The sequence below is a fragment of the Mus musculus genome, chromosome X (genome assembly GCF_000001635.26).
Source record: "Mus musculus strain C57BL/6J chromosome X, GRCm38.p6 C57BL/6J".
Taxonomy (NCBI): domain Eukaryota; kingdom Metazoa; phylum Chordata; class Mammalia; order Rodentia; family Muridae; genus Mus; species Mus musculus.
In genome coordinates, this window is record NC_000086.7 from 154,173,017 (window position 1) to 154,186,486 (window position 13,470).

Genomic DNA, 13,470 nt, shown 5'->3' on the forward strand with positions numbered 1-13,470 from the left:
CATCAGGCTTAGGAGTTCTCTTGTGGAATTTTTAGGGTCACTTATATATACTATCATATCATCTGCAAAAAGTGATATTTTGACTTCGTCCTTTCGAATTTGTATCCCCTTGATCTCTGTTTGCTGTCTAATTGCTCTGGCTAGGACTTCAAGTACAATGCTGAATAGGTCGGGCGAGAGTGGACAGCCTTGTCTAGTCCCTGATTTTAGTGGGATTGCTTCCAGCTTCTCACCATTTACTTTGATGTTGGCTATTGGTTTGCTGTAGATTGCTTTTATCATGTTTAGGTATGGGCCTTGAATTCCTGATCTTTCCAAGACTTTTATCATGAATGGGTGTTGGATTTTGTCAAATGCTTTCTCAGCATCTAACGAGATGATCATGTGGTTTTTGTCTTTGAGTTTGTTTATATACTGGAGTACATTGATGGATTTCCGTATATTAAACCATCCCTGCATCCCTGGGATGAAACCTACTTGGTCAGGATGGATGATTGTTTTGATGTGTTCTTGGATTCGGTTAGCAAGAACTTTATTGAGGATTTTTGCATCGATATTCATAAGGGAAATTGGTCTGAAGTTCTCTATCTTTGTTGGGTGTTTTTGTGGTTTAGGTATCAGAGTAATTTTGGGTTAATAGAATGAGTTGGGTAGAGTACCTTCTGTTTCTATTTTGTGGAATAGTTTGTGAAGAACTGGAATTAGGTCTTCTTTGAAGATATGATAGAACTCTGCACTAAACCCAACTGGTCCGGGGCTTTTTTTGGCTGGGAGACTATTAATAACTGCTTCTATTTCTTTAGGGGATATGGGACTGTGTAGATGGTCAACTTGATCCTGATTCAACTTTGGTACCTGGTATCTGTCCAGACATTTGTCCATTTCATCCAGGTTTTCCAGTTTTGTTGAGTATAGCCTCTTGTAGAAGGATCTGATGGTGTTTTGGATTTCTTCAGGATCTGTTGTTATGTCTCCCTTTTCATTTCTGATTTTGTTAATTAGGATTTTATCCCTGTGCCCTCTAGTGAGTCTAGCTAAGGGTTTATCTATCTTGTTGATTTTCTCAAAGAACCAACTCCTCGTTTGGTTAATTCTTTGAATAGTTCTTCTTGTTTCTGCTTGGTTGATTTCACCCCTCAGTTTGATTATTTCCTGCCTTCTACTCCTCTTGGGTGAATTTGATTACCTTTCTTCTAGACCTTTTAGGTGTGTTGTCAAGCTGCTAATGTGTGCTCTCTCTAGTTTCTTTTTGGAGGCACTCAGAGCTATGAGTTTTCCTCGTAGGAATGCTTTCATTGTGTCCCATAAGTTTGGGTATATTGTGGCTTCATTTTCATTAAACTCCAAAAAGTTCTTAATTTCTTTCTTTATTCCTTCCTTGACCAAGGTATCATTGAGAAGAGTGTTGTTTAGTTTCCAGGTGAATGTAGGCTTTCTATTATTTATTTTGTTATTGAAGATCAGCCTTAGCCCATGGTGATCTGATAGGATGCATGGGACAATTTCAATATTTTTGTATATGTTGAGGCTTGTTTTGTGACCAATTATGTGGTCAATTTTAGAGAAGGTACCATGAGGTGCTGAGAAGTAGGTATATCCTTTTGTTTTAGGATAAAATGTTCTGTAGTTATCTGTTAAGTCCATTTGTTTCATCACTTCTGTTAGTTTCACTGTGTCCCTGTTTAGTTTCTGTTTCCATGATCTGTCCATTGGTGAAAGTGGTGTGTTGAAGTCTCCCACTATTTTTGTGTGAGGTGCAATGTGTGCTTTGAGCTTTACTAAAGTTTCTTTAATGAATGTGGCTGCCCTTGTATTTGGAGCATAGATATTCAGAATTGAGAGTTCCTCTTGGAGAATTTTACCTTTGATGAGATCGAAGTGCCCCTCCTTGCCTTTTTTGATGACTTTGGGTTGGAAGTCAATCTTATCAGATATTAGGATGGCTACTCCAGCTTGTTTCTTCATACCATTTGCTTGGAAAATTGTTTTACAACCTTTCCTTCTGAGGTAGTGTCTATCTTTTTCTCTGGGATGAGTTTCCTGTAAGCAGCAAAATGTTGGGTCTTGTTTGTGTATCCAGTTTGTTAGTCTATGTCTTTTTATTGGGGAGTTGAGACCGTTGATATTAAGAGGAGAAGTAATTGTTGCTTCCTGTTATTTTTGTTGTTAAAGTTGGCATTTTGTTCTTGTGGCTGTCTTCTTTTAGTTTTGTCGAGGGATTATCTTCTTCTTTTTTCTAGGGCGTGGTTCCCGTCCTTGTATTGTTTTTTTTCTGTTATCATCCTTTGAAGGGCTGGATTCGTGGAGAGATAATGAGTGAATTTGATTTTGTCGTGGAATACTTTGGTTTCTCCATCTATGGTAATTGAGAGTTTGGCTGGGTATAATAGCCTGGGCTGGAATTTGTGTTCTCTTAGTGTCTGTATAACATCTGTCCAGGCTCTTCTGACTTTCATAGTCTCTGGTGAAAAATCTGGTGTAATTCTGATAGGCTTGCCTTTATATATTACTTGACCTTTTTCCCTTACTGCTTTTAGTATTCTATCTTTATTTAGTGCATTTGATGTTCTGATTATTATGTGTCGGGAGGAATTTCTTTTCTGGTTCAGTCTATTTGGAGTTCTGTAGGTTTCTTGTATGTTCAAGGGCATCTCTTTCTTTAGATTTGGGAAGTTTTCTTCAATAATTTTGTTGAAGATGTTTGCTGGTACTTTGAGTTGAAAATCTTCATTCTCATCCACTCCTATTATCCGTAGGTTTGGTCTTCTCATTGTGTCCTGGATTTCCTGAATGTTTTGAGTTAGGATCTTTTTGCATTTTCCATTTTCTTTGATTGTTGTGCCGATGTTCTCTATGGAATCTTCTGCACCTGAGATTCTCTCTTCCATCTCTTGTATTCTGTTGCTGATGCTCAAATCTATGGTTCCAGATTTCTTTCCTAGGGTTTCTATCTCCAGTGTTGCCTCACTTTGGGTTTTCTTTATTGTGTCTACTTCCCTTTTTAGGTCTAGTATGGTTTTGTTCATTTCCATCACCTGTTTGGATGTGTTTTCCTGTTTTTCTATAAGGACTTCTGCCTGTTTGGTTGTGTTTTCCTGTTTTCTTTAAGGACTTGTAACTCTTTAGCAGTGTTCTCCTGTATTTCTTTAAGTGAGTTATTAAATTCCTTCTTTATGTCCTCTACCATCATCATTAGATATGCTTTTAAATCCAGGTCTACCTTTTCAGGTGTGTTAGGGTGCCCTGGACTGGGCGAAGTGGGCATTCTGGGTTCTGATGATGGTGAGTGGTCCTGGTTTCTGTTAGTAGGATTCTTACGTTTACCTTTCACCATCTGGCAATCTCTGGAGTTAGTTTTTATAGTTGTCTTTGTTTAGAGATTGTTCCTCTGTTGATTTTGTTACCCTCTATCAGCAGACGTGGGAGACTAGCTCTCTCCTCTGAGTTTCAGTGGTCAGAGCAGTCTCTGCAGGCAAGCTCTCCTCTTTCAGGGAAGGTGCACAGGTATCTGGTGTTTGGACCTCCTCCTGGCTGAAGATGAAGGCCCAAAACAGGATCTTTCCCAGAATCTGTGTTGCTTTGGCCAGGAAGGTGGCCGGTTGTCTGGAGCCAAAGATGGCGCCACCTCAGAAGCTCTCTGGCTCTCGCCTGTCCCAGAAATGGCTGGCTTCTGTATTCCACACCCTCACCCGTGCAGCCTGCCCTCCTCGGATTCCCGGAGCCAAGGAGGCTCCCACCGGGGCCTGAGGCAGAAACCTCTCGGCCGGGCGGACCCCTGTGCTCTCACCAGGAAGGTGGCTGTTTGTCTGGAGCTGAAGATGGCGCTGCCTCAGAAGCTCTGTGGCTCTAGCCTGTTGCAGAAATGGCTGGCCTCTGTATTCCACACCGTCACCCGTGCAGCCTGGCCTCCGCGGAGTCCCGAAGCCAAGGAGGCTCCAGCTTGAGCCTGAGGCAGTAACCTCTCAGGCCGGGCGTACCCCTGTGCTCTCACCAGGAAGGTGGCCGGTTGTCTAGCTCAAAACTTTTTCTCCAGCCAAGAGTTCCACAACTGGTTCCAGGAGGCCTCCTTCTTTTGAAGTTCATCAACTCATTCTGTGGAACTTGTCACAGAGATGATTCTATTGGGGTTGGTGTGACAGATGCTCTTGTTCTGGATTCACAGATTGCACAACAATTTGGCCTGTTGATGATGATGACTGATTCTCCAGCTTCAACCCCATACTCTTGCTGGATCCCCCGACATAATTCCCCATGAAAATATGGCTCCCTCTATCATGTACACATGCCCTGACCTCATTATGGACAAAGAGATCATGCATCAGGTCTGATCATGTGCTACAACTAACTTAAGAAAAATACACAAACCAAAGTCAGCCCTACCTTATTCAATCTAGCCTCCTTGATAATGCTCTTTTACAGGGATTTTAGGTTTTACCTCGCCTTATGTATTTTTTTTCTGCATCCAACTTATTTTCTTCATGTTTCCCCTGTCCATCATTTGTTTCTGATATTTTTGATCTTTGTCTTTTATTAAAGTCTATTATTTTATTTTTAAGATATATTTTCATTATTTCAATTATATGTAGGTATGTTTGTCTGCGTGTGTGTGTGTGTGTGTGTGTGTGTGTGTGTGTGTGTATGCCCTCTCCAATAAGTTTGTTGCTCTGCTCACTCTAGGAATCTCACAGTCCTATATATGATTGTATAATCACACTATACTCATCCCCTACAAGATTGTTTTCACATGAATGCACCACATACAACATGAACATGCACATCCCCCCAAATACCATAATAATAAATATATAAAATAGAAATATGTATTACACATATTTCACCACAATAAAAGTTTTAGTGTCTATAAAAACTAAAGAAACGATATAAAATATCTAGTGGTCATTAGAATTCAATAATGTATGAGGAAACAACATATATGACATAGTTGAACACCAATTCTAAGAAAAGTACATTTTAACAAAAATAGATTGCGATTTCTTAAGGAAAGAATAGTCAAGGGAACATTGAGGGGATAGAAACTGTCTCTGTATGGACAAAGTCAGGATTAATACAAGAATAGATTATATCTGCAGAGAGTTCAATAGTTAAGATCACTTTCTGTTCTTCCTGAAGTCTAGAATGTAGTACCAGTACCCAGATCACGCAGCTTCATAACACACACACACACACACACACACACACACACACACTGCCCTTACAACATTATTCACTGCCATTTCTGAAGCAAGCCTGCCTGTCCCATCTACACAAACTCATTTCCTAGCTCTGGCAGGAAAGATAAGCCAATAATTTGTTTCATAATGCTTTCCAGATTCCCTCCTAGTAGTGCCACACAAATTGTCTCTTGTCTACAGATCATCACTAGGTTTCCCCACCAAGTTTTACCCATGCTATGCCTGATACAAGGCTTTCATACTCTGAAACATAACTCTGAAAGCACACATTGCTAACAGATTCATATGATGAGCTGGAAGGATAAATACCAGAACATCTGCATACTCCCAGGCCTTGTTGTTTTCTTTATTTTCTGGACATAAACATTACTACACATATAGATGATCTATCCCCACAGTCCAGGCCCTAAATATGGGTGCACTGATGACACATCAGTTTTCCGATGATGTTCTTTGAACATTTTCTATATTTTTAAAGTTATTCTCATGATTTATTTTTATTGTATGTTTTCTTTCTTTACATTTCAAATGTTATCCCCTTTTCTGCCCTCCCCCCGGAAACCACCTGTTTAGATTCCTGCCTTCCCCTGTTTCTATGAGGGTAGTCCCTCACACACTTACTCCCACCTCCTCACCCTGGCATTCCCCGATACGGGGGCATTGAGCCTTCACAGGACCAAGGTCCTCTCTTCCCATTGATGCCTGACAAGGCTATCTTTTGCTACATATGCGGCTGCAGCCATGGGTCCCTCCATGTGTACTCTTTGGTTGGTGGTTTAGTCCCTGTGAGCTCTGCTGTGTCTGATTAGCTGATATTGTTGTTCTTCCTGTTGGGGTGAAAACCCCTTCAGCTCCTTCAGTTCTTTCTCTAACTCCTCCATTGGGGATTCTATGATTAGTCCAATGGTTGACTGCGAGTATCTGCCTCACTACTCGTCTATCTCTGGCATAACCTCTCAGGAGAGAGCTATATCACTTCTGGGCATCCACAATAATGTCTGAGTTTGGTGACGGTATATGGGATGGATCCCCAGGTGAGGAAGTGTGTAGATGGCATTTCCTTCAGTCCCTACTCCACACTTTGTCTCAGTATTTCCTCCTGTGAGTATTTTGTTCTCCATTGTAATAAGGATCAAAACATTCAGACTTTGGTCTTCCTTCTTCTTAAGCTCCCTATGGTTTGTGAATTATTTCATGGGAATTCTGAGCTTTTGGGCTAATATCCACTTATCAGTGAGTACATACCATGTGTGCTCTTTGTGTCTGGGTTACCTCACTCATGATGATATTTTCTAGTTCCATCCATTTGCCTAAGAATTTCATGAAGTCATTGTTTTTAATAGCTGAGTAGTACTCCATTGTGTAAATGTACCACATTTTCTGTATCCACTCATCTGTTGAAGGACATCTGGGTTCTTTCCAAATTCTGGCTATTAGAAATAAGGCTGCTATAAACATAGTGGAACATTTTCACTCTTCCAGGCAAGACCTCCTGTCAAGGAGTCTTGCAGCAGAATACTCAGGTGCATTTCCTAAGAACCAATCAAGATGTGTGGTCTCTGCAACAGAGGCACTGTTCTATGTATGTATTGTTGTGTATTTTTTCTCCCCTCTGGGGTGTCAGGTCACTGCTAGTGGAGGTGAAACACACATGTGCTTGGCCAAGTTCCTCTCTTACGATTTGGTATGCTGTCATGACACCACCCACTCAGAAGAGGCAGAACTCAACTTAAGATAGGGATAACAACCTGTGTTTCTCCAGGTAAGAAATGGTTTGAGCTGAGTCCTAGACTGTGATTCTCAAATTTCTGCTCACCAAGTAGACCCAGGGAAGCATGAGGAGTTGAGAACTGGGACTGAGGGATTGAGATGAGCCAGAGGCAGGGGGAATATGGCATAGCTCATGGGAGAAATTGAAATTTAAAGATTCTTTTGTAAAACCCTTACATTGGATGGAGTTTTACTGGTACAAACACATGAAGGACCTGAAGAAGACACAGGTGAAAGCCTAAGGCACACTCATGAAAGATACTTTAACTGAAGCACACACAGGTAAAAAGGTGTCCTTCTAAAGAAAGCACATGAAAGGGCAATTGTTGAAAGATTCTTCACTAACAACACATGTATTTGTCTGCCTTACAGTGTGTAGTTGAGCTCCATATTCCAGGACTCCATAAGAGAGAAAGCACCAAAAATCTCTGGTGGTGCGCTACAGATTCTTGCTACTTCCTGAACTCAGGCTGATTGGCAGAGTGATGTCAGCTGAGATAGACTCACATGTTGAGGCAAGACACATGCAGAGACAAGACCTGTGAAGGACACATGATGTTTGGGGATAGTATAACTAGAACTTAACAAATCGTGACAGAGACTGAGCTTGGCTTAATTATACAGCTTGTTGTTTTTGCATCTTCACTGATCTGTGTTTTGCTGAGACAAGCACAGCCAATAATTTCTCCTCATGTTCCTGCTGGTCCCTCCTGCTGACTTATTCAGAGAATGAGGCCAGACTGTCTCTACTAGATAGTATGGATACTGCTGATTCCTGTTTGTTATCCATAGTCTATCAAATGAGACTAGTGAGATATCCATGAAGTTTCCATAAGTGGATCAAGCTACCACACTGCTGGCCTGCACCTGTCAATGCATATAGGATTTTCTCCAAAGAACCATTTCTAAATAAACAGGTCCACTTCCCCCATATCCTTTCTTTTCAACTACCCCTGGTGTATTGTGGGATAGAAGGGAGGTTAAAGCATTTTTTTAAGAATCATCATTAAAATTAACTGTTGACAAAATTAAAGTTACAAAGGGGTGAAGGCCAGGAGTGCAGAAGAGGCTGTAGGTAGCAGAGGAAGAAATTGTAATATTATTCATTTATCCAGATTAGGAAGTAAAAGCTTGTCTGTAAAAAGAATCTAGCTTAAGTAGATAGGAATATTTTATCAATCAATGATTAAATAATGGTTATTTAACACATTTATTAAGAATGAGTTGAGGGATATATGAGTTTCCTGGAGGAATAACATTGACATGTGGGGATAGATTAAATATTAATGGTGAAGCTTAAAAGAGATTTTAAACATTGAAAAATTTTAGAACAATTTGGGGTTAAAACACACACACATTGTTTAAGGTGTTCCTGCTAGGGAGCAGAATAAGCATTTAAACAAAGAGACATGAACATTTTTTGGTTAAGTGGTTCAGGTGTAATTTTTTCAAATTCACAGTGCAAGATCTTATACATTATTTTCTGCTTGGCATTCTCTTTTCACCTAGGTGGGTGGAATAAAACCTACTCTGCCATACTAATGCTGCTGGCCATTTGGTATAGCAGGCAGGTGCTTTTTTTCTCCATTTTTCCCTTGCAGGTACATCTAGAAGGCAAGTGGTGTGTTGTTTTTTTGTAAACCCTCAAAGTAGAGTGGAAAGAGAAGTATATGGAATTGGGGACTCCATATCAGTGTTGGTATCAGAGTCTTTGTTAATGGATGATTGGATTATCTGGATTTAGACAAGGTGGGTAGAGGTTCAGTGCACTAGCCCCACCTGAAAACAAAAGTAGAAATGACAAAATATCTGTTTTCAGAGTTGGAGCACTTAGGACTTTGGGATAGTGCCAGAAGATAGTGGGCCTATGGTCCATGGGCTACTAACAATCTGTTTAATCTAGAGCTTAGATGTAGGTCTGCCTAGGCCACCAGCTGTGGTACACATCAGCTGTTTACTTCCATGTCATAGCACCAGATGTGATTCTGTGTTTCTGCATTGCCCATGGGATGCCTGAATTGTGCTCAGGGAGGCAGAACACATAATATTTATGGCACTATTATACCAATATGTAACCAAGCAGGTCATTGTTGCAGTTCTCGGGATTTGCAGCTGTTTAGTATCAATAAGAAGTAGTCTAACATTGATTAACACAAATACTTATCAATAGGGTGTGAAGCTTGTATTTGGCATGAGTTCTTGTGTTCTATGTTAAATTATATAAAAATTATTATTCTCCAAAAAAGGGTGACAATATCATATTGTAGAGAATTATTAGTGGCATTGGAAAAGCCTATAGTGTTTTGGGGAGTTTTTGTTTGTTTTGTCTTGTTTTGTTTCAGGAAGCATATTGCTTATAAACCCTATTCATCAATGGATAAAAATAATGTATTCCATCCTGAAAACTGAGAGTTTATTGGAGGCATAAGATGTATAGTTTTGTAGTGATCTAACCAATGCTGTTGTGATGCTGTTTAAATTTTTTGTATATGTATAAGAAGGTACTTCATTAGTGGATTTCCATAATGTTTATAAAAAGGTCTTAGTCGTTAGGACCTGAGCTTCTCCACACAGAATATGGTTATTTTTCCATGTTTAGGCATAAATTTTCATATGAAGTTATTTCACTGGACATTTGTTTGTTTATTTTTGCAGCATGTAATAAAGATGTACATTTTTCTATTACTGCTTGTTGGCAAAATCTGAGCCCATTATCATAGCCTGTAGAGCTTGGAATATTAAAAAAATAAAGAAATAAAAAAGTTAAGGGGTATCAAAGATGAAATAAGCTTAAACACAGCCTGAGAATCAATTGATGCTTGACATAGAACACATTTATTAAGAATGAGTTGAGGGATATATGAGTTTCCTGGAGGAATAAGAAACATCTCAAGGAACATTCTCATAGATGCTACAAATGCAGAGTTTCTCACTTCAGGCCTTGAGAAGGGCTGTTTTGGAAGCACACTTCGCCTTCACAGGACTTTGTAGTTTCAAATAGCATATCTCAGAGACACGTATGATCACACCAAGGAGTGACATGGTGGATATCAAGAGTCTTACTGGCAGCACAGCTGTTAAATGTTTACTTCGCAAGGCTTCTTTCTTAACAGGAAAATCAGGTGGAAAATCAAGAGTGGTTTGTCCATAAAGATCTACCATGTGGTTCCAGGTCAAAGAAACAAATGTGAACATTCTGCTAAGAGACAAAATTAAGGCAGATGTCTTGTAGCAATATATCTGCATCTCCACAAATGGGTGTTTCTGGGAACTGATCTTAATGGCCATTGCACTAAAAATCCAGAACCACGGGCTTCATCAAAATGGCCCATACTATCAGGTTCTGTGCATACAAAAATTCAGTTGAAATGTTTCAAGTTGAATTAATATTAGTGTATACCAGCATTGTGGTTAGTGTCCCAGAGATATTAGACTGTTGAGGGCAACATGCTGCCCACAGTAAAAACGACACAAACTGCACAACATTATTGTCAAATTCCCATAGGCGCCAGGATAAGCTGCTTGCAATGAGTATTTCAAACATGAAAGCTGATAAGCTGTGAAGGAAGCCACTCAGCTTGTAGATGAACTCCTTCACACTGTTAAAATTTAAGATGATACTGAACAAGTATAAAGTCAATGCAGGGACACAAAAGAATCTGGGAAAACAAAAAGTCACAGTTTCAAGAGCACTAAGATATCATTACCTGTTTATCTTATAGAGTTGCATATAAGTAGTCGATGTATTAGTGTTTAAAATACTTCAATTAACAGTGTAATAAGCCAGGAAATGCATAACAATGGAAGGATTACCATTTAACCAGTGGTTTTCTTTGCATACCAATATATCTTTCAAATACTATACTGTATTTATTAACTAAATATTTTTACACTTGGAATTAATAGTAGAAAAAAGAATATGTATTATCACATGTAAGCTGGTCTTTTGTCATCTGTTTTTTCAATGCCCAAATATAATAAATGAGAGCAACCATATAGAAGAATGGTTGAATATCAAAGATGGCCTAGTCGACCATCACTGGAAAGAGAGGCCCATTGGTCATGCAAACTTTATATGCCCCAGTACAGGGGAACAACAGGGCCAAAAAGTGGGAGTGGGTGGGTAGGAGAGTGGGGGGAGGGTATGGGGGACTTTTGGGATAGCATTGGAAATGTAAATGAGGAAAATACCTAATAAAAATATTAAAAAAGGGAAAAGAGTTTATAAGCACACACACACACACACACACACACACACACACACACACACACACAAAGAATGGTTAAATATCATTTCTAAATTGCATTGCATGACTATCATGTAACCATTGGAAAATGAAGTCTACTGTAAGAACATTCAAAATGAAAAATGATTCACATGTTATAAAAATGCACGTCCAAATTCCATACATGAAATATTTATAGTCCTATATATGTATACAGTCTTTGACACACACATGCACACAAACACACACATTTCCAAAAAGAGAGGAACAGAAATGATACATCCTAAAAATAATTCTATGCAGATCGAACTAACAGTGTAGAATAACTTTCTTATATATTTTTTCTGAAATGAAAAAATTCTACAATAGCTATTAATATTTTATAATTACAATGACAATGACTTTCAAATTCTGTAGATATCTGGGACATTGTTATTCCTCAGTGGAAAAGAGATTTCTTTCTTTTTTTTTTAATTCTTCTTTTTTATTATTAGGTATTTTCCTCATTTACATTTTCAATGCTATCCCAAAGGTCCCCCATACCCACCACCCCAATCCCCTACCCACCCACTCCCCCTTTTTGCCCTGGCGTTCCCCTGTACTGGGGCATATAAAGTTTGCAAGTCCAATGGGCCTCTCTTTGCAGTGATGGCTGACTAGGCCATCTTTTGATACATATGCAGCTAAAGACATGAGCTCCCGGGTACTGGTTAGTTCATATTGTTGTTCCACCTATAGGGTTGTAGTTCCCTTTAGCTCCTTGTGTAATTTCTCTAGCTCCTCCATTGGGGGTCGTGTGACCCATCCAACTTAGGATACCCAAGATATAAGATACAACTTGCCAAACGCATGAAATTCAAGAAGAGCGAAGACCAAAGTGTGGACACTTTTCCCTTTCTTAGAAATGGGAACAAAACACCCATGGAAGGAGTTACAGAGACAAAATTTGGAGCTGTGACGAAAGGATGGACCATCTAGTGATTGCCATATGCAGGGATCCATCCCATAATCAGCTTCCAAATGCTGACACCATTGCATACACTAGCAAGATTTTGCTGAAAGGACCCAGATATAGCTGTCTCTTGTGAGACTATGCCGGGGCCTAGAAACACAGAAGTGGAAAAGAGATTTCTGAGTGAACAAAAGATCCTTAATTCATTTTTCAGTGCCAAAATGGAAAATCTGCATGCAAACCCTAAGGGCTTGTTGACATTTCCATACTTTACTCATAATGTACTCAAATTTACAGTCTCATTGATGAACTCTATTTGACTGTTGCATATAAATTAAATATAGCATGTTTATCTTTCAGCAGAAAATAAAGGCTCCAGATGTATTGTGTGCATAAATTAATTTAGACCTGTTCTCAATTCAAACCTTTGGTTGCAGTTAGTGTAAAAACTCATGGAAAATTATTCCTTGAGAGACGCCATAGGGCACTTGAGAAGAATGCCAATGGGCCAAATGCTTACAACTACCACATATGTGGGAAAGTTCAATGCAATTGCCTATTCGGAAGTACTGAGGATACTAGAAACAGGATCTCTTTGCAAGAAAATCTTCCTTCCCAGGTACCCAGTAATGGACATTGCCAGTGGAATGTGCTTCCCACTTTGAAGATGTTAGCTGTACCACTTGAAAATTTATAGCAGAAAGATGTGATTTCAATTGATGTGGACCTCAGTAATACCCTTCTCACACCTTCTGACTTATGAAGGCAGATTTGGGGCAGTGGACTACAAGAGCAGTGAGTTTTGATTTACAACATGACTCAGGTGGAAAATGCTGGGCCACACTAATATGCTAGGCTAGTAAGATCTGGTCTTGCTCATATTTGAATCCCATGCAATAGATGCATCTGTTTCATACAGACCCAATTTGAACCCTTCCCCCATTTAATTTACTTAAACTTTTACCTTCGTGTATCAAGAGTGAGATGGTCCATTTGAAAGATGCTGTTATCATAAATATCTTTCAACCAACAGAAAATGTTGAACAGAAATGGAGTCACACAAGAGTTCAATCACCTTCAAGAAAAGACGTTCTGTTCAGTAGACATTACAACTCAGAAGAGTGTCTCACCTACCAAGCTTGGCTCACACAACCCTTTACATTTCTGTCCTGTGCTTTGATTAGGTGGAGCCTCAGTTATACACTTTATGGAAACTAACACATCTGATATTCTTAAATCTTCTATCATATCCAGGCAATGATTACCTACTTTTTATTGTTATGAGGAGAGAATTCTAAATCACATACTCAACTTCAGAAAACTATACATC

The 13,470-nt window shown here is 39.3% G+C and overlaps 1 pseudogene; it reads right to left on the bottom strand.

Moving 5' to 3' along the window:
• Positions 1-9,896: 9,896 nt before the first annotated feature.
• Gm6620 lies at positions 9,897-13,133 on the bottom strand (annotated as a pseudogene).
• Between the last annotated feature and the right edge of the window lie 337 nt (positions 13,134-13,470).